This window comes from Chiroxiphia lanceolata, chromosome 12, assembly GCF_009829145.1.
Source record: "Chiroxiphia lanceolata isolate bChiLan1 chromosome 12, bChiLan1.pri, whole genome shotgun sequence".
Taxonomy (NCBI): domain Eukaryota; kingdom Metazoa; phylum Chordata; class Aves; order Passeriformes; family Pipridae; genus Chiroxiphia; species Chiroxiphia lanceolata.
The window spans coordinates 8212734-8237244 of NC_045648.1; the positions used below are offsets into that span (position 1 = coordinate 8212734).

Below are 24511 nucleotides of genomic sequence, written 5' to 3' on the forward strand. Positions count from 1 at the left end.
GTGGCACTGGGGAATTTGGGGTTGCTGGGGGGTTGCTGGTACTTAGGGAGCTGGTATTGCTGGGGAGGGTTGGTGTGAGTTGCAGGACTGGTGCTACTGGGGATGGACCAGTGTTATCAAGGTGGTACAGGGGTATCTGGTGTTGCTAAGGAGTATGACTGGGGGAACTGATGCTGGGGGGGGGGGGGCTGCAAATGGAGATGATGGCAAAATACGGGGCCCTGCTAGTGCAGTGTGCATTCTGGGGGTGATCTGGGTTTGGGAGCCTCGCAGAGGACACTGCCTCTTTAGGTCTGCCCAGCGCTCCAGGCCCGAGCAGGGACCCCCCCACGCTCCCTCGTCTCCCCGGCGCTCCCCCCTCCCCGGATGAAGTGTGCGGAGACAGGCGGAGCGGCCCGTGGAAAAACACCATGGAGGGCCCGCACAAAGGGGGTTTTATTCAAATTTGTTTAGAGTTTAGCGGATTTGCATGAAAAATGTGTGAGAAAAGCCGGCTCCAATGACCTCATCCCCAGCTGCCATTAATGTTCAATTAAGTGCTGAATAGTAGCAAAGGGGGGACCGGCCGGGACGTGCAGAGAATCCAGGCTCGGGCGCAGACTGTGAGAACCGGGCGGCCCCCCCGACCGTCTGGCCCCGGCCAGCCCCGACGGGGTCCCCCCGCCGCCGCCCCCCTCCGCACCGGGAGCTGCGCTGAGCCTGTCGGGTCTCAGCCCGTCTGGGTTATTCCCCGGATTACTCGTATCCTGAAGCAGAGTGCCCCCCCGGCAAAGGTGGGTGTTTGGGGGGGGGTAATGCCCGCTCACTGCGCCGCCGGGGCTGTTGTCACTCACCCCGCAGCCCGCCTCGCCCGGCCCAGAGCCGCTCTCTGCCTGGCAGACGGTGTCAAAGCCCAAGTTCAAGTCCACGCCGAGGGGCTCTGCCCCGGGATTCCCAGCTCCTTTCCATCCTCCGCCTTTTGTTCGCCTCTGACAATTGCTCTTTATTTCTTACACACCCCCAGCCTCCCCCCAGCGCCCCCCTCCCTACCCGCACTTGGCACCGTTTAGCTGTCTGCCTGCGAACTTAACAACCCCAGTTCTTGGTATAAGCACTCAAATTATCCCTCTTTCTACATATAAACACGGCCCGGGGTGTGCGGCTCTCCCCGGCCGCGGAGTCCCCCCGGCGCAGCCCGGCTACCCCGCACCGACCCCGGCCCCGGCCGGAGGAAGTTTCTGCTGCGGGACACGGCAGGAGAAAACGAGCCGGATCCAGAACTCCCCGTTCTGCGGGGCTGCCCCGGGCCAGCGCTCAGGTAAGGCAACACACATCCCCATTTGCTTTTGGGGGGCTGCCTCTGCTGCGGGGCGTGATGACACAGCAGGTTTAGGGGAAAGATGGGGGGAGGTCTCTCTTCAGGGGTTCCCGCATACTCCAGCAAAACCAGCCCTGCCTCGGGCACGCTGATGCAGAACCCCGAGCCGGCCTCCCCCGGGGGTGCGGATCCCCCCCAGCGGGGGTGCGAGGGGGACACCGGCTGGCGGGGGCAGCCCGAAAGCCAGGGGAGGGGACCTTCCCAAACCTGCCTCTGCCCCGGCCTGCCCTCTCTCCGCCCCCCTCGCGAGGGGAACACCCACACGGGGAGCGGGCTGGGGGGCACCCCAGCGGGCCCCGGGGGCTCCCGAGCACCGACATCCGCGGGTCCGCTGCCCTCCGGGACGGGGCTTCGGGGCAAAGCCCGCGCCGGGGGTCAACAGCAGCATCCCAGCTTGGTCACACCTCCCTCTGCACAGGTGTGATACATGGGATTAAGGAGGCCATAGGGTGACCGGGAGGGGGCTGTGTGACCCTGCAAATAAACCCCCTCCCAGCGCCTGCAGCTGGGTAGTGCTGGGATAAACTGGGGCAGGGCGGGTCCGAGGGCATCGGACACGTTTGGGGTTTCGGTTGATTTTTTTTTTTTCTAAGACAATTTCGGGTGAAGTAGGAGGAATAAACATACACACTCCCACACCTTTCGCGGCTAAAACAGAGATAAAGGACGGAGGGAGCGAACACACCTTCACTGGGAAAGGGAGCAAGATTTGGGACAGGGGGAAAAGAAAGGAGGGGATAAGAGGCTGAGAAGAGACAGGGAAGAGGTGGGATACCAGGTGGGGAAGCAGGAGCGGATTCCCCCAAACCCGTCCTCGAGCCCAGCGCAGCGAGGCGGGCGCCCTTCACCGACGCCTCGGGGCGGGGCGGCCCCGCGGCTCGGGGACACCGGGGGGGCCGTGCCGTGCCTCGGGCCCGGGGCTGTCACGTCGCATCGCGTCACGCAGCATCGTGGAGTATAATGTGGAGCCATAAATTATAGCTTAACATAGAATATATGTGTTCTATACGTATATATGTGGAATGGAGCGAATATTGTATTGCATTGTAGCCGCGAACTGTGAACGGGTTTCTCCCCGTCCGAACGGCCCCTGGGGTGTATGCGGGGGGGGGGGGGTCGTGCGGTGCTGTGCCGAGGGTGCGCTGGGGTCGCAGCAAGATCTCCCTCTCCCCAAAACAGAGTCCTGCGCTCCCACAGGCGTGTTTAACGGTAGCGGCGTGGGCACACCTCGGGGCCGTGGGAGAGGCCGCGCTTTTTTTTCTAGTGGCTATTTAAAAAATCCACATCGGCACCGGTGCCTATGTCCGTCCTTTCTGTGGGCCCACAAGCGCGTGTACACACGGCTGCTTCTCCCTACTAGTGCCCGTGGACACACCTCACCCCTCTCAGCAGAGGAACCAAAGGCGAGTCCCTCCGGGGCGCCCACCCGCGGCTCCGCGGCCACGGGGACCTCGCACAGCGGTCACAAGTAGCCGAGGGCTCAGCACCTGGGCAGGTGCCGGAGCCCCTCAGAAGGAGGGAAAAGACTTTTCCTCCGGTCGGTGGGAAATAAGAAATACCCCCGCGAGTGGAAACAGCCAGGATTTGGCCCTGGGTGTGGGGAAGGCAGGATGGAGAGGGGAAAAGAAGGGATGGAGGCGAAAAAGAGATGTAGCGGGAGAGGGAGTAGGAGGAGAGAATGGAGAGATGGAAGGGGAGAAGGACGGATGGAGGGAAGGAGGGGGAGAAGGAGGGATGAAGGGTAGAAAAGAAGAAATGGAGGTTGGAAGAGGAGGGATGAAGGGTGGAAAAGAAAGGATAGAGGTGCGATAAAGAGGGATGGAGGCGAGAGAAGGAAGGTTGGAGAGGGAGAAGGAGGAATGGAGGGTGGAAAAGGAGGGATGGAGAGGGGAAGGAGGGATGGAGGGGGGAAGGGTGCCGCGCCCCCGATTGGCTGCTTAAGCACAAAATCCGGCGATGGGTTTGTGGGGAGGGGGTGCGGATGGGCCAGGGGCTGCTGGAGGGCAGAATTAGGCGCTTGGGCGGCTGCAGGGCCCCCCCGGCAGCCATTTTGTGGCAGTACCTGCCGTGGTGCCAGGGCTGGGCGGCGGGGCTGGAGTAGCGCCCTGCCTGGCCCTGCCCTGCCCGGCGGGGCCGTCAGGGTCTCGGGAAGGGGGGAGGCCTCCACGCCACGGTGGGAAACGTATTACCGCGCCCGCCACGCTTGCCCATTGACAGAGATAAACATGCAAATGAGTCGCTTTGCATGTCATTAGCATACAGGCAGATTGCGGGGGGAGGGGCCGCAGTGTGCGCACTGCAGCGTGCTTTAATGCAACACCCAAACAGCCATTGCGGGTCTCTCCCGCCAGCAGCACCTGCGGCTCCCCGCGCCCCCCGCCGCGGACAGTGGCACCCCATCACCCTCTATCACCGCCCGACCCGCCAAGCCGCCACCGGGGCTGCCCCTCCGGGTACCCGGCTCGCCCAGCCCGGCCTGGGACTGCAGAGCACAAAGACACACAGGAATAAATAAAGCCAAACCTCGGGCAGTGTTCTTTTGGGGCTATTTCTGTTTTTTCACCTATTTCTGTATTCTTTCACCTGGTGCAGGGAAGGCAGCGGGCGGAGGGCCCTCAGCCGCCGCCTCTTGCAGCCCCGCTCCGCCGCCGCCTTTAATTCGTGGGGTGGGTGGAGTGGGGAAAAGGAGAGAGAAAATCAGTGGATTTGGGGAGGGAAGGTGCAGGGAAGGAGCACGGCTCTGGCTGAGGGGTCCCCGCTGCTCCTGGAGGTGGGGGGCGGCCGGGGTGCAGCCTCTGGGGGTGCGTCTGCAAACGACGGGTGTGAACGCGATGTCCGTGTCCGTCTGTGGACACGGGTGTGTCCGCGACCTCTGTATGTGCCGCACACGCGTGTTGCGTCCCCGCACCGTACCCGGGTGGGTGTGCCACGCCGCGGGTAATACACCTCGGAGTGGATTATGTGGTAGCTGTGTGTGTCCCGCACACGTGTTTGTGCACATGAGCGGGGGGTGTCCACACACCCCGGGCATCCGTGGGGCGCATCCGACCGCGGGGTGGGCACGGCACCCGCGGCCGGGGGGTGCGGGGAAGGCCGCCGCCCCTCGCTCGCAGTTAAGACGGAGGGATTCACCTTGGCCGCGCTTCTCCTCCTCGCCGGCCGCCCTGCGGCGAGGGGGGCACAGCAAGGCGCCCCATTGTCACCCCCCCGGGTTTTCGTTGAAGAGGGAACAGCTTTCCCGTCCTTGCGAGAAAGGCAGGAGAACAGCCTGCGAGGGGTCGTGGGCAGGGGAAAACGCATCCGTGGGGCAATCCACCCTCAGTGGGAAAGGGGGGACACTTCCTGGGCACCTTTGTCCTCCCACGCCCCCAAAATCCCCCCACGACTGCGATGAGACAGCGGGGAAGCGCCCTGGCACCACGGATGCAGGGCTGGGTGCGGGACCCAGGAGCCCCTCGCAGCGACCGCTCCGCAGCCCGGGGGGACTCGCTGGGGAATGAACCCCAGTCCCATTTAGGGGGCAGTCGGCAGGGAAAGCACCCCCTTTTCTGCGTGCTCCCGAGCCGCGGCACAGCCCCGTGTCCCACACCTCCCAGAACAGCGGGTCCCCACTCTGCAAAGAAACAGGCTTTTTGGTCTCGTAAATAAATCAGATTTTTATTCTTGAAAAGAAACACACTTTTTATTCTTGCAAATAAACACATTTTTTTTTTCTCTTGTGAATAAACTCGATTTTTATTCTAGCAAATAAGCCCGCTTTTCTCCGCCTCGGTGGTTTATTTCTGGCTGGAAAAGACAAGGCGGGGAGAGGGTGCGGGGCCGGACCGGGTGTTGTTTTGGGGAGGGGGGAACCTAAACTCCGTCCGGCGTCGAGAAATAAAATCGCGCTATATCATCTCCGTGTCCCACTGCAGAAGAGATAAAAATATCGGAGAATTTGTTTTCCAAAACAATGTTTAAAACCTCGAGTATATCTTTTCCCCGTATGTCTTCGGGAGAGAGAAAATTCAGAGCAGCTCCGTTATGATTTTTTTTCTGCTGAACATTCCACCCAAATCCAGTTAATAGATTATTATTGCAAATAATGCCGCCTCTTTTTTTTAGCAATTCAATATACAATTGGAAATTAGAAAGACCGTTGTTTGGTCTTTGGTTTTGGTTTTTTTTAAATTATTATTATATGTACGTTTTGTGGTGTGGGGGGGTTAAGCTTTTTTTTTTTTTTAATGTACCTGAAACACAATTTTCTTAAGCTTAAGCAGCCCTTCAGAATAGCCCGCTGGATAGAATTCGGAGGTTCTGCCTTTTAAAACGACAAGTGTTAAGTAAAGGCTTCGGGAGAAGCCCCGTGGCACGGACAATGCCGAGTAGGGATGACTCTGTCCGGTGTGTACCACTTACGGGAATCATCCTTTTAATTTCAGTCTCGAGTGAGAGAATTTCAAGAGTCTGAAAAAGTGGGGATCCTGAGACCTGCGGCCGCAGGAGCGGCCCCAGCAGCCCCGGCCCCGGCCCACAGCAGCCCCCGAATCCGCTCTCCATCCTCCCGTGCCCGATTCCTCCAGTATCGGGATGGCAGGGACAGCCCTGAGCTGCCGGGCGAAGTTTGCAGCTCACGGCAGAATTGCTATAAGGGCGATGCGGAGCGTAGGGTCCGGCCCGGCTCTGCGGAACCGGTCCTGGTCTAGGTCCAGGGCTGTCACCGCGCTGTGCCGCCAGTGCCTTGTGCCTCCAACCCCAGGCACAGCCGTCACCCGGAGCATCTCTGGCTCCAGCTTTGGGGCCAGGCACAGACGAGAAGGAGGAGAGAAAGAGGTGCTTAACGAGAGAGGACTCTATTTCTGTCAGTAGGGTCGGCTCTTTGTCGGTAGGACCGGGCAAGGTGACCCCGGGACTCTGTAACCCCATTTCACCGTCGGGGCACGGCAGAAAGTCCGCACCGTTCCCAGCCCCGGGAGCAGCCCGCATGCCGGCGAGGGCGGTGGAGGCTGACCGAGCCACTCGATATTCATTAAAACAACCCTTCGGCTGCATTTTTGTCCCCTATACACGGTTTCCCCGCATAGGAGGGTGTGTTTGTGTCGGCGTGGGCTCCCACCCGCAGCCAAACAGTGGCCCGCGCCCACATCGCGGCCCCGGGGCTCGGCGGCCACCGTGGGGGTGATCCCAGCCCAGTAACATAGGCAAAAGGAGGAGAGAGGCCATGATCGGGCCGGACCAGGGAGGACCCCCCTCCCTTGTCTCGGCGGGACGCGGTCGGGGAACGCGCGGGGACCCGGCGGCGCCGCGCCCCGACGGCGGCCCCGCCCCTGTCCAGGGTCCTGAAACACTCTGAGGCCGCCGAGCCGCCGACGGGGCGGGCCCGGAACGGAGGGCGGCGGTACCCCGCGGTGTGCGGGAGGGACCTTTCGGGTGCGGGAAGGATCCCTCAGGTGAGGGGAGAGACCCCTCCGGTGCGAGGCGGGAGGCGTCGGTATGCAGGGCGGGAGCCGGGCATCCCACCGGGGAGACGGTGGCTCTGATGGTGGCGAGACGGGGCGGCAGCTGTAGGGCCGGCCAGCGGCCCCGACGGCGCGTTTCCATGCGCTATTCTTTCCCGATTTACTGCTTGTCACCGGCAGCTCAATGGGGGTCCCCCCGTCTCTGGGACCTGCGCTGCCTTCCCCCACTCCCACCCCCCGGCCCCGTGGCCGTGCAGAGACGACCCCCTTCCCTCCCCCGGCACATCGCGCTGCCCGGCGGCCGCTCCCCTGCGCGGCTCCGGGGAAGTTCAAGAAGTTGGCTGGCCCCGCTCCCTGCGAGCAGAGCCAGCCCAAACACCACCGCCTGCCCTGGAATATTTCACCATCGGGCAGAGGGAAGGGAGGGGGGGGAGACGGTTTAAATCCCCCCCCCCAAAACCCCTCGGGCTCTAATCTCCCATGCATCGTTACAACTGTCCGCAATGAGGCGGGGGAGGCCGGGCGAGGCCGGGCTGCAATTAGCTATAGAGCCGCTCGCCTTGCAAACAGAGGGGCTCGGATTATTGCAAATTCATTTCTATTTTCCAGGCCAGCGCTTGTATTCTCTGTTAGCATAAGAATAGAGCCAGGCCCTGTGAACTCCTCCGACCTACTGACCCCTCTCCCCAGAAATGAATAGCAGCACTTTCCGTCCCCCCCCCTCGCCAGCCTCTCCAGCAGACTCGAGCCACGGCCTAAATTCCTAATCAGGGTAATTTAATATATCTTAAGCCCCTGGCTGCTTTATTTTCGCTCCTTTTTTTTTAGTTTGTTTTAGGCATTCACTGGCTCTCACCCCGTCATTAGAGATCCTTATTTGACGGATATAAGAAGCTGTTATGAGACTACAAGTCTCTTTTTATCTTCTAAATAAGCTGTGCTTCCCCGTAATTAGAATGGTGTTCCCAGCCTTTGAGGCCTTTCAGGGCCGCCTAACAAAAAACTTGCAGGAGATGAATAATCCCGAAGTACAGACTGCCCGGCCCAACCAAAGAGCCGGGACGGAGACCCGCGCCGGGCGGAGCAGGGCGGGGGTGGGTGGCGGCGGGGGCACCCACGCGTGGGCCGCCTGGGCTCCGCCTGCAAGTGTGCGGGGGCGGCTTTGCCCGCATCCCCCCGGGGGCGTTGGGGTTTCGGTGGAGTCGGGGAAAACCCCTGCCTCTTGCTTGGGTCTCTGCCCCTCGAACCTCCACCCCCCTGAGAGGATCTCAGCCCCTCCCACACCCCGGGGGCCTCGGGGGCAGCTGCCCCAGCGCTTCCCGGGGGTGTCACCCCCTTCCCGTGCCGAGGGTGCGACCCCGGGGTGCCCGATGGGGTGGAGGGTCCCGTGGAGCCCCTTTAGAGCCCCGCGGGCACCTCGAGCCGTCGAGGGGATCCCACCGGGGCCGCCCCTCATTGGCCAGCGCGGGCTGATGATGTGCGGACGGACCTCTCGGATTGGCTGGGAGGGGATTTGGGCTTGGTGGCGTCACGGATGCTCGACGGGGCTCCCCCCGGCGCCGGGACACCGCAGGGGTGGGCGTCTGTCCCCTCCCGGTGAGCGTCCCTGCGGCGTTTCGGGAGAGTATCGTGTCTCCGAACATAAGATACACATAGGTGTGTGAAATAGATGTGGAAAAGTGGCTTTGGGATAATTAGCCTCCTTGATGTGGTTGGAGAGTTATCTAATCCAGAGGAGCCTAAAGGCATCATTACGGAGACAATATTTCAGGAAATCCAATTCATTGGAGCAAAAATATGACATTCATTTTGCTGGTTATGTTATTACAAATATCCTTCAAAGCCGACATTTCACGCCTTCCCTCCCCCCACTCGGAAAAAAAAAAAGGTTAAATAAAATAAAATGACCAGGCTAAAAGACCCAAAGTTGTGGACTGAGAGGAGGAGAAGGCCGACTGCAGAGGGATCACCCCTCGCTTCCAGGACCCAGACTCAGCGGGTTGGGTGGAACACGAGGGGTCTTTAATGGTGGAGGGAGCTCTCGGAGGGGGCAGAGGGATGGAGAGGGTCAGCGAAAACCAGCCCTAAACACCGGACACTGGCCCCCCGCTCGGCTTGTGGGAGCTGCGCCCTAATTTCAGCTCTTCCGCGGAGGATTTGAGGTGCGAGCAGCGGTCGGCGGCGGGCAGCGGGCAGAGGGCAGCGGGCAGGGCGGCTCTGCCTCGTCCGACCCAACTCGGAGCCGACAGGTGTAAAACCACGGCCCCCTCTGGCACGGCTTCCCCTCTGCCGGTGCTGCCCGACGCTCCGCTGCCCGGCGGGGAGCAGCTGGGCCGGGATGCTCTGCCGGGCTCTACCTGCCCGCATTAGACCGTTTCCAATCTCTTGTATTTAGGGCCGGGGACAGGCGCGGGGCCGCAGCCGATGCGGGGATGGGTGTCAGTCGGTCAGCATCTCTCCAAATTCCTTTCAACGAAATCCGACCCCTGGAGCGCCCGTCGCCTCACCCCCACGCCTCAGCCCGCCGGGCACCCGTCCTGTTCCATGTCGGGGGAGAGACACGCGTGGGCCTCCGCCGCCGTGCTGCGCCCCGCGCATTTTTTTGCAAAGAAACGGGCAAAATTGTGTTTCCCGGCCCTGGACAGCAGTGTCGGCGGGGAAGCCGAGCCAACCAGCCGGCCTCGGCTTCCCGAGCCACGCCGGGCTCCGTCCTGCCGACGTGGGCTCGTCCCGGCGGGCGGCGGCGGGTGTCGGTCCCGAACCGCGCCCAGCCCGGCTCCTCCAGCTGCCGCCACGTCCCCGCTCCAGCTCGCAGCCTGGTTGTTTTGTTTAATTAAACTCAATGTCAGTGTTAATTTTCCGCCTGGCCGGGCAGCCCTGACTTTGCCGGAGCCGGCGTGTTGGTTACAGATGTCAACGCGCCCCGTCGGGGCTGCGCCGAGCCCGTGGAGACGCGCTGCGCCGGCCACGCGTGGCCGCGGGTCTGGCTGGAACCGTGGCTGCGGGGCCAGGGAGGGCAAAGGCCGGGCTTCCCCGAGACCCACCCCCCCATCCACGACTCTGTCTTGCGTGGGTGAGCAGGGTGGACAAGCATCGTCACGAGGTGTGTTGTCTAAAGAGCTGTCTCTGTGTGTCTTGGGTGGATTTCCACGGAGATACAGCTAACTGGTGAGAACCCACCCCAGCTGGGTGGGGATGAGCTGCTGGGAAACCTGGAGGTGTATTTTGGGAGGGAAGACGTCCTTCCTGGTGCTATAGCAAAGAGGTGTCCTCTCGAGGTGCATCCCTGGCTCTGGGGGGCAGAGATGCTCCAGGGACGAGTGGAGCACCATGGGCCGCGCCCAAAACAATGGCAACTCCGGGGATGAGTCACTGCCTCCCCAGAGGTGTCCCAGGCCAGGACAGGGGACGGGACAGTGGAGGGGAAAGGGCACTCTCTTGTCTGCTCTTGCCCTACTTTCTGCAGAGCCCTTAGCCCCAGCTGGCTCACAGCCTTTCCAGCAGCCAGGCACTTCTCTGTTCTTTCCCAATTACTTTCCCAACCCCTCTAAACTTTTTGTCCCTGCATCCTCCCAGGTGGCTGCCAAAGCAGCTCCCTGTGCCAGGTGTTCAGCTGGCACATCCAAGCCCCTCTTTCTGCAGGCTGGAGCCCTACTCTATTTATTCCCTCTTCAGATGGCAGCTATTGCACAACTCCAACTGCCCTCCTTTTCCTGCCCCTCTGCCTCCCCAGCCCCATGAGATGCCCTCTGTGAGGCAGGGACCCACATGGCATAGGGTGAACCAACCCCTGCCCTTCCCTCACCCATCCCTGTCCTCTCCTCTGGTTTATCCTGAGTCATTGCTGACATGCCATATGCCTCTTTACCCCTGCCAGTGACCAAGATGATCTTTTCAAAGTCATACCCATGCCTTGGAGTGCTCTTCCTCGATGGATGTAGCTGTTTCATTGCCATGTGCCTACAGTGGATTTTCTCTGTACTCAACACCGAATTCCTCCTTCATTTGAAGGTCAGGTTCATCAGCACAGTGAGACCCTTCCCCTCTGTACAGTGCCAGATTTTATAGTGTTGGAGCAGCAGTGGATTTTGTCCTGTTGCTGTTTCCTCCCTCTTCCCTGGCACTTCCGAAGGCTCGCACTCCTGCCTGCTGCGGGGGCTCCGGCACTGACCCCTCGGCGCTGGGAACCCCCTGGGTTTGTTATGCCACTTTGTCTCCTAACTTTTAACCGGTTATTCATTCCCCAGCTGCTTTTCAAACTTCACTTCTCAGCAACAGGCTCGGCCTTATTTACCAAACAATCAGGTTTATTGCTGTTTCTCCCCATTCTTTGTTACCATTTCTATCTGTTTTCCCCATTAAACTCAGGACGTTGTGGTTTTCCGGACCCCCTGTAGAGCCCTTTTCGGGAAGTTGGCTATCCTCCATTCCTATTTACAAAGACCGATTCACACAGGAGGCTAGACTCCAGCTACTGAAATAGCCATTTCATATTTAAGTTCTTCCAAAAACCTTGCTTAAATCCCGTCTTTTCTCACTACTTGTTTCTGCACACTCGATCAAGCTCTTTTTGCAACCTCTTCTATCCCTACCTGGGCTGACAGCGCATTCGGCCCCCTCAAAAAGATTGGGGGGATTCCTTTGAGATGGTGGTAGAAGTATCCAATGTAGGAGGATCTCCAATGTAGAGATTCATCATTTCTTCTTCCTCCATTTTCTTTTCCTGGAGACTGCAAGCCCCCAGACATCCACCTGCAGTGCCTTTTATTTGTTTGCCATCAGCAAATCATTCCTAAAAATTCCCTTAGTCCTGCTTTGTTGTTTTGTGTCAATATTGGGGATTTTAGCTTGGAGGGGAGCTGAGGATGAGATTTGGGGGCTAAAGGGAGGGCACAGCTCTGACACAGGTGACTGGTATAAATCAGCCACCATATGCCTATCCCATCCCAATGGGGGGGGGGGGATTTACTTCTACCACCTGTCCCTAAAACCTCCCAAACAGATCCCTGTTCTTCTGGGGTTGCCATGGTCCAAGCACCGTCATCCCAGCCCCTTTCCCAAGGCAGGCATCACATCCCAGGAGACAGAGGATGGGTGATAGCGGGCCAAAAACAGGAGAGCCAGGGGGGCTGCAGAGCTGGCCAGTACTCATCCCTGAGGAGATCCAGCCTCTTGGCATGTGTCCACCGCCTGCCTCGATGGAGGTGCAGGTGTGAAGGCAATAGAGGAGGAAAACTGGCACTGCCTTATTGGAGCTGCTCGTAAACAAAGCCACTTGAGTGGAGAGGATTCAGAGAGCCCAACAGCCGCAGGAAACTATAATTACGTTTAAATATTGTTAGCATCATTATCTTTTATCCGCCATCAGATTAAAACAATTATGGCATTTTCAGGAATCGTCCTTGGCATTCTCCTGACCGACGTTATCTGTCAGGCAGGAAATGTGATTTTCGCTTGGAGAGGTGCCAGCCACCATGCGGCCGGTCCCACAGCCCCCATGATGGGAGCAGCCAGCAGCCAGGGAGAATTCCCATTTTATGGAGAAATCCACATTCATCCCGCTCCCTGTGGTCAGGCGTCAGTCACTCCTTCATCTTGTCCCCATATTACTCTGAGTTTCTACCCATTGGCTTTTGGATTACCTGGCCTGGTGGTGACAGGGGGAGGCAGAGGGGGGGACACCAGCCCGTGCCATCACCTCTGCCAGTGGTTGTGGCAGTGCGCCGGAGCGGGTGGCCTTGGCAAACACGGCTCCGTGCCTGAAAGCTGTGGTGAGCAATTTACCCGAGGAACTCATTTCAGGAGATCTAGTCTAAGTTAATTAAAGATGGCTGGCTGGGGTCATCGCCTTGGCAACAATTAAGGGCAGGAAAGACGCCTCATTAGTAATAGTTTTTAACAAAAACCATAATTCTTCATATCAAGACAATCCCAGGCACACAAGGCGGGGGGCAAGAGGATGCTTTCTATCTGGCTTTCTCTCTTTCCTCAACCTGGCTGTGGGTTAGCCCACAAGGCAGGACTGAGAGATGAGAAAACAGGATTGAAAGGAAAAGCCCCTTTGCAGATCTGTAGGCTGGTGAGGGTCTGGTGGCCAGTGTCCAGCGCCAGAGCCATTGGGGAAGGGGCACATGGACAATGGGGGTTATGCCTGGAGGGTGAGATCCAGCTTCTGGGGAAGGGGAGAAGCCAAGAACGGTCACTGCTGCCGTGCAGAGTCTGCCTGCACGTCCTGGTCCAGGGAGCATCGTGCCAGGCTGCCACCCCCAGCCACCAGCAATGGGGTTATTCCTCCAGCTGTGTCTTTGTGTTTTAATTTCCCCCTTGTACTCCAGAAATCCTAATGCCGCTGCCTACTAATGCCAGGCTGGGCAGAGTAGCTTTATTTTCTACTTAATTAACTGTCATCCAGTGATTGATCAATTAATGATGGAGCCATCATGGTAATGCTCTGGGAGCTGGTGTGCCGGGGCCAGGCCGAGTCATGTGCTCCCCTTCCCACTCCTACCTGCTCCGGCACCCGGCATGCTCCCCCCAGCACCAGGGCTGTGCCGACTCCTCTCCTGACAGCAAAGGACAATGTGACAGATGGAAAATCCCTTGCTACCAGGAAATTTGGACATTTACAGGGCAGTTGTGGGAGGGACTGGGGACCAGGAGTGATGCTCCTGCCCTGACTTCCCTGACCGGTGTCTGGGGGCTGCAGAGGGACCACTTCCCTGCCGGACACAGTATCTGCTGCTGTGTTAAGCTCTAGTCCAAGTATTTCTGCAGCTTCCCCTCCTCTCAGTGACTTTTTTGCTGGTGTTGCCCACCTGGGTGACCTGTCACTGCTGACCCAAAAGAGTCAGGGCTCGGTAGAGCCAGCAGTGGAGCAGCTCCGCTCTTGACCTCCTCCTCCTCCTCTAAAGTTACACACATGGCTCAAACGGGAGAGATAAATATAAACTCCATTCAGATATCCATAGAAACAGAGCTGGCGATGGAAGACCCCATGCAGATAAAACCTTTCTCCTTCCCACACGCTGCTATTCCCGGTATTATTCCAGAGCATTTTATAAAACCAGCAAAGCTGGGCAGGGACCAACAGAAATGACCAATGCGGTGTCAGCAGGAAAATCCCAGAATGGGGGAAACACTTTTTCTGCTGAATAATTTATCCATTATGACACAAAACTATCAGGATTGTGTTTAAAAAGCGGTGAGGCCACACCTGGTGGGGTGGGGCACGTCAACACACACGTGCACAGGACTGAAAGGGTTCTCCGACGCAGAAGTCGTGTAAGTCCTGTCACTTAATTACTGTTTCCTTTCTGCGCTGTGAAAAGTGCTGAGATACAGATTTGACGTGCTGAAAAGCCGTCTGGCATCTTGTCACGCACCAGCCCCATCTCCAGCATTCAACAGCTGGAGAACACTCCCCCCCCATGCACCCCCAGGTGTATTCCTGCACCTACAACATCACCGCCTGTTTATGTACGGATTGGTCCCAATGATAACATGTTTATTCAGACGACTCTGCCTGGCTGGTAAAATAGAAACTGAACCGGTACCAAAGGGAACCAGCCGCTGCTCGGGGCTGCGTGTGCGGCTCCTCCTCCCCACCGGCTCCAGATTGAGTTGTTTGTCTCATTCCATCCCTGCACACACATCCACACCCACACACCGACACATATATAGTCCCGTGCGTACAGCCAGGAGAAAACCTTATATAGTATTATAAACATAATGCTATTTTTTGAATTAAAGCTTAAAACTCTTCATTGGAGATGACACACGCAACGCGTTCAAACCCAAGAATAGGTTTGGAAGCAGCTCTGGAAAATATCAATAATCTCCAGAGTTTCCTTACATCCCAAACCCAATCCAACATAATTTCTGCTGTCAATAGTGCATGTTTTCAGGGAGGAGGCCCATGGCTCAAGCTTTGCCTCGCTTTAGGCTGAGGTTTCTGCACCTCCTTGGGCTGGGAGAAAGATTTATTTTCCCCATCCTCATGGCAAAGAAACTGTTTGCTCAGTTAAGCTCCCCGGGAGTTTTTTGGGTGAGGAATAGAGCCTTTTCTCTGCCTGGTTGGTGTCTGAAGGTGCGTGGTGGTGTCAGGTGTGATGTGCCAAGCAATGCTTAGGCAGTCCCTGGACTGGTGCCGGCTGCCCAGCTCCAATGTGTTGTGGCCATGTAGAACCTAGAAATAAGCTGGGGTTTGGGTAGCAAGGAGGGTTTTGCAGTGTGCCAAGGTGGGGGATAAAGTGGGAAGTGGGTGGCAAAGCAAATCTTTCCCATAGTCACACCAGAGGGAGAAAAGAGCTGGCGAAATTGTGAATTCATTTGGAAAAGCAATGGCTGAGCATCCTCAGAATCCTCCCAGCTCCTCTCCCCACTGGCTGTATCCATACCCTGGCTGAGACAGTGGGAGCTTGGCAGGTCCCCAGGGAGGTTTTGTAGTGCTGACCATGGGGTGGAGGAGGAGGAGAGGCCATGGGGGAGGCGGGCTGGTTGCTCACCCACACAAAGGGGCTCGGGCCAGCAGTGCCCGGTGTGCCCTGACCCCGTGTCGGGCAGCCAGGAGGGCACAGGCACATTGTGGCCAGCTCAAAATAATGCTCTGAGACAGAGCTGGAGCCATTTAAAACCAATTAATAACTGTAAACTGCCCTGGCCCTTGCCGTTCATTAGGCAACCACAAAGAAACTTTATTTTAGAGTTGCAAGTCCTCTTTTTTTTTTTTTTTTTTCAGGGAGAAACTTTTTAAATATGTAATTGGCTCTGGGAACCAGGACCCAAAGGGGTTGCAAAAGCAAGGGAAGCAATTGCCTTAATCAGTCCAAGATCTCTGATTTATTTATGTATTTATTTCTATTTCAAAGCAGTGCTGCTCATCATATCAGGGCCTTTAGAAGCACAATTATTCTCTCGACAGAAAAGCTAACCTAGGCTGCGATTATTTGCCTTTCTGAAAGGCAGCAGTTCCCCGTCAGCCGTCCTCCCCACGAACGCGCTCCCGCTCCTGCATCTCTCCGAGCGATTTTAGCATCCAAGAAACATTCCCCCCAGCCTTCCCGTAGCCACAGCCCGCCTGAACACCCAGCCTTTCTGCCGAGCTTCCCAGCTTCAAAGAGCGGGGTGAGCGTTCGCTAAATAATGATTCTAAAGAATTCCTGTTCTTTGGCTGCTTTTCAAGTGGTGGTCGGGAAACGTGCTCGCGTCTTTACGGCTTGTAAAAGATACCCGAGGTCACAGGTGGAAGGAGCTGGGCAGACCCAGCCCAAGGTGGGTTTTGGACCACGGAGATTTGCTTGTGTTTCAGCCCTGAGAAATGCTTTTTTCCCAGGTTGTGCCTGGGTCTGGGTTCGAAGTGGGGTCAGGGTGGGATTTGGAGGAGATGGTCTGCTGGCTTGCGGAGACAGAGGGTGTTCCAACAGTGGAAGGGAACAAGTAGAAAGGTAGGGAAAGAGGGAGTTGTGCTTTGAAAAGAAGCCTTCTTGCAGCTGCAGTGGGATGTCTAGGGTTGGATAAATGTCACAAGCCCTGCCCGCCCACCCTGTGGACATACATGCCCAGGGTGAGCAGGTATATCAAGGCTTGGGATGGGCAAGCTGATACCTGCAAGGTCGAGGGGCTGCAATCCACAGGGCTGGGATGGATCCTGCTGTGTTCCCTCCCCCTGCTGCAAATTTGGCCTCTGTAAAGAGACAAAACCCCTTTGCAGTGACAGCCTTGAAAGGATCTCCATCTCGGGGGCCTCTGCTGTCCCAACCCTGGGAGGTTCCTGTGATGCCACACTGCATCCCCAACCCTCCATGGGGCTCCTCCGCGGCGGCATGAGCCATCCGTGGGCTTGGGAGAAATCCTCGCGTGTTGTGTCCCCCTCCCATCCCCATCGCTGCAATGCATATTTTGTGAAGGTTTAATTGGCAGCAATTATTAACTAGCACGGACCCTGGAAACCTGCCAGTCAGGAAAATAATGAACCGTTTTAATACAAATTCAGCCCGTAAACAAATGTGGCTGCCAGAGCCATTGCGGCCGCCTGGCACTGGGAGAGGCAGTGCAGGACATCAGCAGGGAGATGCAGGGCAGCCCCACTCTCCCCCCTGGCACTGGCTGAGGGTCTGTGTCCCCAAGACACCCCATGTCCCTGTAGGGAAGGCCTTACCCCAACACCACCCTGAAATAGCAGCATCAATAACAGTCAGAACCAAACCTGTGTAGATGTAAGAAGATGTAGATTTGGGCTTTGGGATAGTTTTGGGAAGGGAAGGGTGCTGCACAAGGGGTGGCAGTCGGTCTATGCATTGGAGAGTGGTTGCAGAGGTGCCCAGGACTGAGTCCTGCAGACCATCCTTCCTCCCTGACTTGCCCTGCATCCCTCCCTGATCCTACAAGCCCAACTGGGGCCCTGGACCTTCCACCCTGATTCGCTTGGGGAACAAACCCATTCTCTCCTGGCAGACACCTCCTTTATCTGCCAACAGGCTCCCCCCAAAAGGGTTTTCAGGGCATTTAGACAGTGGGTAAAAAGCCTCCTCTGCCTGCTGCAAGCATGGAGTGAGATGCTGTGTCCCTAGAGCATCCCTGGGCACTGGCATCCTCCTGCACCCCTCAGCAACCCCTGGTACCCAGTGCAAAAAGGCAGACCCCCCCACCAGCAAAAAGCATCTCTGGGACACAGGCTTGAAATCTTCCACCCAGGGAAATATTTCTGCCAAGGAACTGCTTTTGGTTTATTCTAAAACGGCTACATTTTTCAATGTTATTTTTTAATTTTCCATCTCTCTCTCTTTTTTTTCTTTTTTTTTTTTTTCCAATAGTAAAATGGGATGATGGTTCTTTTAACTTTCAGTAATTTGTGGAAATTAAAAAAAAAAAAATCATTTGCAACGCGACCCAGATTTTAATGGCACTCTGAAATGGATGTCGCCTGGCTTTGTTTTAATTTTTTAATTTTTTTTTTTATGAATTCACTCCCAGAATGGTGAAAAATCTCTCAAATCTGGATCACGAAAATGTCATGAATTGTTTTCCTGATTTTTTAAATGTTCCTGACAAATAATTGTTCTGTATCTGAAAGGAGATTAAAATAATCTTTATTTTACATGTAGCTCACGGGAGCATATTTTGCCATTGGAAAATAAAGCAAAATTGTATAAACCAGAGAGACTTAAAATATATAAATTAGTAAAAAGGTGGAATCAGCTCTTTCTTCAGGTTCATGTGTGTAAAAAGGCATTTTTATATCTTGCCTGGGTTAAGACTGTTGCTGCCTGCCTTCAGAAGTGGTTTCTTCCCTTGAATTAAGCACCAAGGTAGTAAAGATACAGTATTTATAAGCCAAAAAATAAAGCAGGCACAATTTATTAAACAGCTACAATGTGACAATAAATAATTTTAATGTCAATCAAAATTGGATTATTGTCACTGAAATTTGGATTGAAAAGATAAAAGCCTGAAAGGCAGAATTGAAATCCAATGCTAGACACAATTCCAATATCTTTGTTCCTTGCAATAAATATTTTGGGTGAGAGTTTAAACCAGCTCATTCTTAATTTGGGGAGAAAAAGGTTGAGTGTGGTAGGCTTTCAAGAAACGTACTAAGAAAATATATTCGTGCTTGAGATTGGTGAGATTTTTTTTTTTGTGGAAGTGAGAGATAAAACAATGTTTTATCTTTTTAAAACTGCTTGGGTTTTAATTTTCTTTTCAGTGTCAGACAGCGGTGGGAGAGGGATGTTTTTCTTGACCCAGCAAATATTCCCCCTCCTTCCTCCTGCCTTCGGAAAACCCAAACTCAGCCCCCCTGGAATTCATCGGCCAAAGCTGCCGGTGCTTTGGGACAGACGTTTTTTGGTGCAGCCAAACTCCAAACGCCCGGGGAGCCCTGGTTGCTGTAGGGAGGCTCCGCTCCCGCACAGCCCCAGCCCCAGCTCCCTGCATGCTGTGCTGGGGTCTCGGGGGCAAGGGTCCCCTCCCAAACCCCTTGCTGAAACATTCCCCTTTGGTCCCAGGGATATTCAGGCTACCTTGTGCTGCTGTTGAGAAAACAGCCCTTTTTGGGGATGGTTAAAAACAAAAATTTCCTCCAGCTGGCAGCAGGGTATGTGGGAGTGTGGAGGCCGAGGACACAGCTCCAGGAGAAGCATCCTCATCACCTATTTTTTAACCCCAAAATGAGGATGATAAGGATGCTAGGGTGTAGTGGGGTGCAGGCAGGGCTGCTGGCCTCAGCTTGATTCCCCTGAGGGGCTGAGACCCTCTGAGCAGGAGAAGGGTCCCCTCCTCAATCCCCTTCTCGACACCACTGCCCAGCTGCCCACTGGCGTCCGGCAGCGGCTCTGCCTTGGCACCGAGTTCAGACGGTGCCAATATTCAACTGGAGTGGCCGAGGCAGAAACCCTCTCTGTGTCTCTAGGGCAACATGTTTATTCTGCATCCAAACAATGCCCAATTTCTCCCCGAGACAGAGCTCCCGATTATTTCGACAAGGATTTAGGTGCACGACATAAATAAACTTATTTGTATATATTTAATGTGCATATGAGCAAACCAAATTAATACCCGATATTGGCTTAAAACCCAGGGCACCAGAACATGCATGGGTGGAGGTGTGGGCTAGGAGTGGGATGTCTAAGTTTGTCCCCAGAGCATCTGATGGATGGACAAGGAGGAACCGGCAGGGGCCGGGTGGTTTTAATCAGCGTGTATGTGTGTGACAATAGTTGGGTGAAGAAGGGGACCTGACACCAGCATCCTTGATTTGTTATAAATCACACACATAAAAATGGAGGGGGTTGAAATTAAATCTCGGGGATCACAGTGCTTTTAGTGCCAACTCAGTCCCCAAGCTGGAACAAAGCTTTGCCAGCCCTGAAAAAAATGATGCTTCACCTAATGGCTCTTATCCCTTCCCTGCCGCCTCCGACCAGGCAGCTTTAGGGTTTTAACGATGCCAATGCCATGGGAAGCAGTGTCTGGGCCTGGTGCTGGTTTTTACTGGCAAAGGTAGCCCTGCCAGGTGGGGTGGAGACCCTGGGGGACTGGTGGTGGGGAGGGTAGTCTCGTCCCTTCGTCCCCACGTCCCTGCTCGGCCGTGGCTTTGCTGATGCCCCACAGCCGCCGGGCTCCTCTCTCTGCTCAATTGCACAGCGCGCAAATGGAATCGCTCTCCTCGCTGTGTTTGTGGCCACGGGAGTGGAAGAATTACATTGGGCTGAAAATAGTATTTACTTTTACTGATTGAAAAATAGATGTTAGGAAAAAAAAATAAAAAAAAAATGCAAAAGCAGGAATTGAAACTATAATTACAACAAACCATATGTAAACTCCCAGGTAAACACTGATTATACTGTGTCATTTCAGCCAGACTTTATTAGCGAGGGAAGAAGCGAATCTTCTTTCTCTCTCCGCCCGCGGCGGATGCAGCACACAGGATCCCACCGCCTGCCATTTGCAGAGCACTTTTCACCCTAAAAAATCTCATGTTCGTGTCCTGATCCTGTGTAGCTCTCATCAGCTCCATTCCCTGGGCTGAGCTGTGCTGTCCCCCTCGCATGGGTGCAGAGTGGGTTTGCTGGGATGCTGCTGTGGGTGCAGGGCTGAGCTGCCCTGCGGCATCTCCTCATCTTTGGGGAGAGGCAGGAAAGGGGCTGGAGTGTGCCAGGGAGGTGAGAAACTTAGGGTGCAGGACCCAGTTTGCTTGTTGCCAGAGTGCTGGCTATTTGGGGTGGGACGGGGTGCCCCTGTTGCAGCATCCCCTTTCCTGCAGGCAGTTCACAGGCCCGGCTGCGAGAGGACAGGTCTGGTCAGATCTATCCTTGGAGAAAAGCTGGAGGAGATAAATGGCTGTAGCCTCTCCAGGCCCTTTACTTGCTTCCCAGCAATGGAGCCAGACCCCCTTTATTGGGGAGCTGCATCACCAGAGCCCAGCACCCCAGATGCAGGAGAGGAGCGGGGTTGGCACATTGTTTCTGGACATCTAGGTTACACAGCACCCCCCTCACTCGCTGGCACTGCACATGGTCCCACAGAGCCTCCAGAATCTTTCCTCTCTGCCAGGTCTGCTGGAGACAGAGCAATGCCATGTTGATGTGTCAGTCCTCACTGTGTCATTCTCAGGACAACTCAGAGGGGATCCAGCATCCCCTCTTCTGTCCCGCAGCACAGGGGTCGCCTGGAAGCGCTGTCCCCTTTGGGTGAATATTTGGGGGGCTCTTGACGCAGTTTCCTTGCGGGGGGCATGGGGAGAGAAGGGAACCGAGGGGAAAAAGGAAACCACGAGTAACGCGGGTAACGCCAGGTATTCTTACACAACAGGGCTGAGGGCCCGGCGGCCTTACAGCTTACCCATAGTGGCACCCTGTGGCAAAACGCATTACTACAGCCGGCAGGGGCTCTGGTGAGGCTTGGGGGGACCCTCGTCCTGGGGGCTCACGGCCCAAGGGGACACACGCTCCCCACGCACGCAGGGAGGGGATGCCGGGGGCTGAGCAGGGGGTGGTCCCATCACCGTGACACGCCAGTCCCCCGTGATGGGTACCATGCAAACCCGTGGGGTCAGTCGGGTTGCTCAGCCAGCTTAAACATCCCCCCTGGGATGGTGCTGGGATGCTGGCAGGCTCGCTGGCCATTGCACGCTTGCTCACCGTGGGCTCTGGTGGCATCCGCGTGGCCGGGCGGCGTGGGGCTGTGTGGTGGCGTGGAGGGGAGTGTGTGTGTGTGTGTGCGTGTGCGTGTGTGTGTATGTGTGTGTGCGTGTGCGTGTGTGTGTGTGTGCGTGTGTGTGTGTGTGTGTGTGTGCGCGCGTGTTGGTTTTCTCCTCCCGGAGCAGACCCGGAGTGACGGAGCGAGCTCTTTGTCTGCCTGCGCCTGCCTGTCACGGCTCCCGGCGTTTCCCAGCCACCTTGCACGGCGCGCAGCCACTTTGGCAGGAGCTGTCTCGGAATTTTAATGCGGCTGATTAACGCGCCACGATGAAATCGTGGAGCCAGCCGTACCCCTTCCCTAGCCTTGCCTTTTGGGGGAATAAATAACCAAACCCAACTAGGCACCCCCACTCACAGTGCATCATCCTATCCTGAACTGAGCTGGGGAATGGAAACGAGCTGGAGGTGTGAGGTGATCCCAAAGGAAGAGATCCTGACGCTAGTCCTGCCTTAGCCCAGCAAGCCGTAGGGTGTAATGGAGATACCTCTGCTATCCTGTCCCAGGGGTGGCAGAGCTGTTTTTGGGGCTGGCACAGGGATGTGTTGAGGAATGTGGCACTGCATGACATACCAAGTGGGAAGGGTCACCTCTCTCTCTGGGAACAAGGGTGAGAGATGGAAAACTCCAGGCAGAAGTGAAAAAGGTGGAGAGGGTGGAGAGAGGGGTGAAATCTGCATGAGGAGCAGGAAGGAGAAGATGGGTGAGCAGATACCCCTAGCGCCCAGAAGAGGACGAGGGGGAGTTATTGACACAGAGAACACGTTGCTAAAAATTAAATCTGTCCCTTCCTTAGGTGGTGTTGACAGAAGAGGATGAGTAGGCACATGTGTCCCAGGAGAGGGTGAAACACCAGCAGAGATGGAGCAAGAACTGAGCCTTGGACGGCTGCAGGAGAGAAATCCAAACCCTCTTTGGAAAGTGGGGGGCACCTGCAGGCTGGAGGCACACCATGAAACATCCATCCCTACAGGCACTGGAGAGGATCAAGTGGCCATCAGGGCCTGGTGTGGTCCTACTGGCTTTGGGGAAGGTGCAGGGCTGTGCAAGGTGCTCAGAGAGACCTCAGACTACTCGTCTCTGGAGCTCTTACAGCAGAGAGGGGTGCAGGAGGAGATGCCTCCTGAACATCAGCTGCTCTGGTGGGGCTGCACCAGACCTCCACTGTAGCCAAAAATGACGTGGGGAAGAAGAGATATTGAACTCCTCTGCAGCAGGGTGGTGACTCATGCCCACCAGGCTTGGCGTGAGGCTGCTCCCACCCGCGTTGGTCCTTCCTGTGCTATCCACAATTACCATGCAAGGAAATGAGCCCAGACAAGCGGAAAAGGAAGGAAGGTGGCAGAGACTGCTGTGACAGGGACCACAGCCTGGGAATCCCTGTGCTGTTTGTGTGCCAGGAACTGGGAGCAAAATGACGTGATGCATCTTGTTATGACACAGACATGCAAGCAGGATGATCATGGGGTAGAGCAGAGCAAAGGGGGAGAGGATGGGAGATATCACTCAGGACCCATCCTGCTGCTGGGATGTTTCCATGGGTAGACTGGGACATGTGAAGGGGACAACTGGCCACCAAGGGAGCACAACAACACCTACAGTAAAGGACTGAAGGTTGAACATAGGAAGCAAAGGTGGTTTGGGCTCGGATGTGAGAGAAGACTCATTTCTGGAGCACCTTCTCCAGTGGGAGATGATTTCAGAGGGATCATGGTGGTTTGAATTGGCCAAATTGGAGAGGTTAGGCTGATATTTCTAATGTGATTGCAACCAAGCTAGCTCTGCTGGGGATGTCTGTTATATTTATTCATGGTAGGAGAGGCACGGATCAGCAGACTTTTAGATCCCCATAGGCATTAACAGGGGGAATGGGTCCTTTCCCAGGGACCATGGACATGATTGTACTACTTCACCACAGGGCTTTCCAGATGTCAGCCGTGTCCCAAAAAATAAATGATGAAGAAAGGGAGAATAAACCCCAATGCAAGCAAGGCAGCACAACCTCCTCCTCTGCTCTCTCACTAAAGGCTCAGTCAACCCTATTTTTGGGACCTGCAAGGTGAGCAAATGCAGAGCAAATGCCCCTTAGTAGGGGGACTCATTTTGCCCTTAGACCAGGGACCTCCAACTTTCACAGCTTCTGGGTGCACATGCCTGGTCCCACCATCACAGCCTTTTGTCCCAAGTGAGACCTGCCTTTGGGAAGGCAATTTCACTCCCATGTGCACCTTCCCTGGTCTTCTTTGGGGCTGTGTCCCCCCTCTAGCCTCCCTTTACCCTATTAATATCCTTTGACTGTCCTCACACCTGCAGACAATCTGGTCCCCAACCACCTCCACCTCCCCCCTTCCTCAAAAGCTTCCCTCAGCTGTCTTAAACTCGTAGCTGAAATCTGCGGTATGTAGGAGGAGAAATTCAGTCTGACAGCAGTTTAAAACACCGCACTACTTGGCAGATTTAAATGCTATTTTAAATATAAGCTATGACACAACGGACAAAAATAGCATTGAAAATACCCTGTCATGTTCCATATTGCGAGGAATAGGGAAGCAGACCAGGCTAGAAAGGAGCAGAGAGAGGGGCCAGATGGAGAGGAGAGGTTATTTTGTTTGTTTTAAAGAAACTGGATAAATGTATTTTGTATGTGACTGAGTAAATGTGTTTTATGGAACACAGAGCCAAAAAAAAATAAATAAACCCTCTCATGAAAAATCTATGTGTTTTATTTGATGTGGGATCTGCCAAAGCAGGTTTTCTGGTAAATAATTGGTGGGAGGATATATTTGTTACCAGGTCGTGTTGGAGATGCTCAACACCAGCAGGCACCAGGTACTGAAGACCACTTGGTTTCCTCTGAGTCTTTTTCTCCCCTTTATTTATCCATGATTTAATAGGAATTCACTCTCCTCAAAAAAAGAAAAAGCCACCCTAAATACCCGAGAGCTGCCCTCTCATCACAGCATCTTCTTTCCCACCCCTCCACACACACTGTTGTGCAGGGTAGGACAAACTTCTG

General features: G+C 55.5%; 1 long non-coding RNA gene across 1 annotated transcript; it reads left to right on the forward strand.

The window, feature by feature from the left end:
- Positions 1–990: 990 nt before the first annotated feature.
- On the forward strand, positions 991–24207 carry LOC116792831. The gene is made up of 2 exons (XR_004359276.1): positions 991–1297; positions 22292–24207. It is a non-coding gene; the product is annotated as an uncharacterized LOC116792831 (long non-coding RNA).
- The last annotated feature ends 304 nt before the right edge of the window (positions 24208–24511 follow it).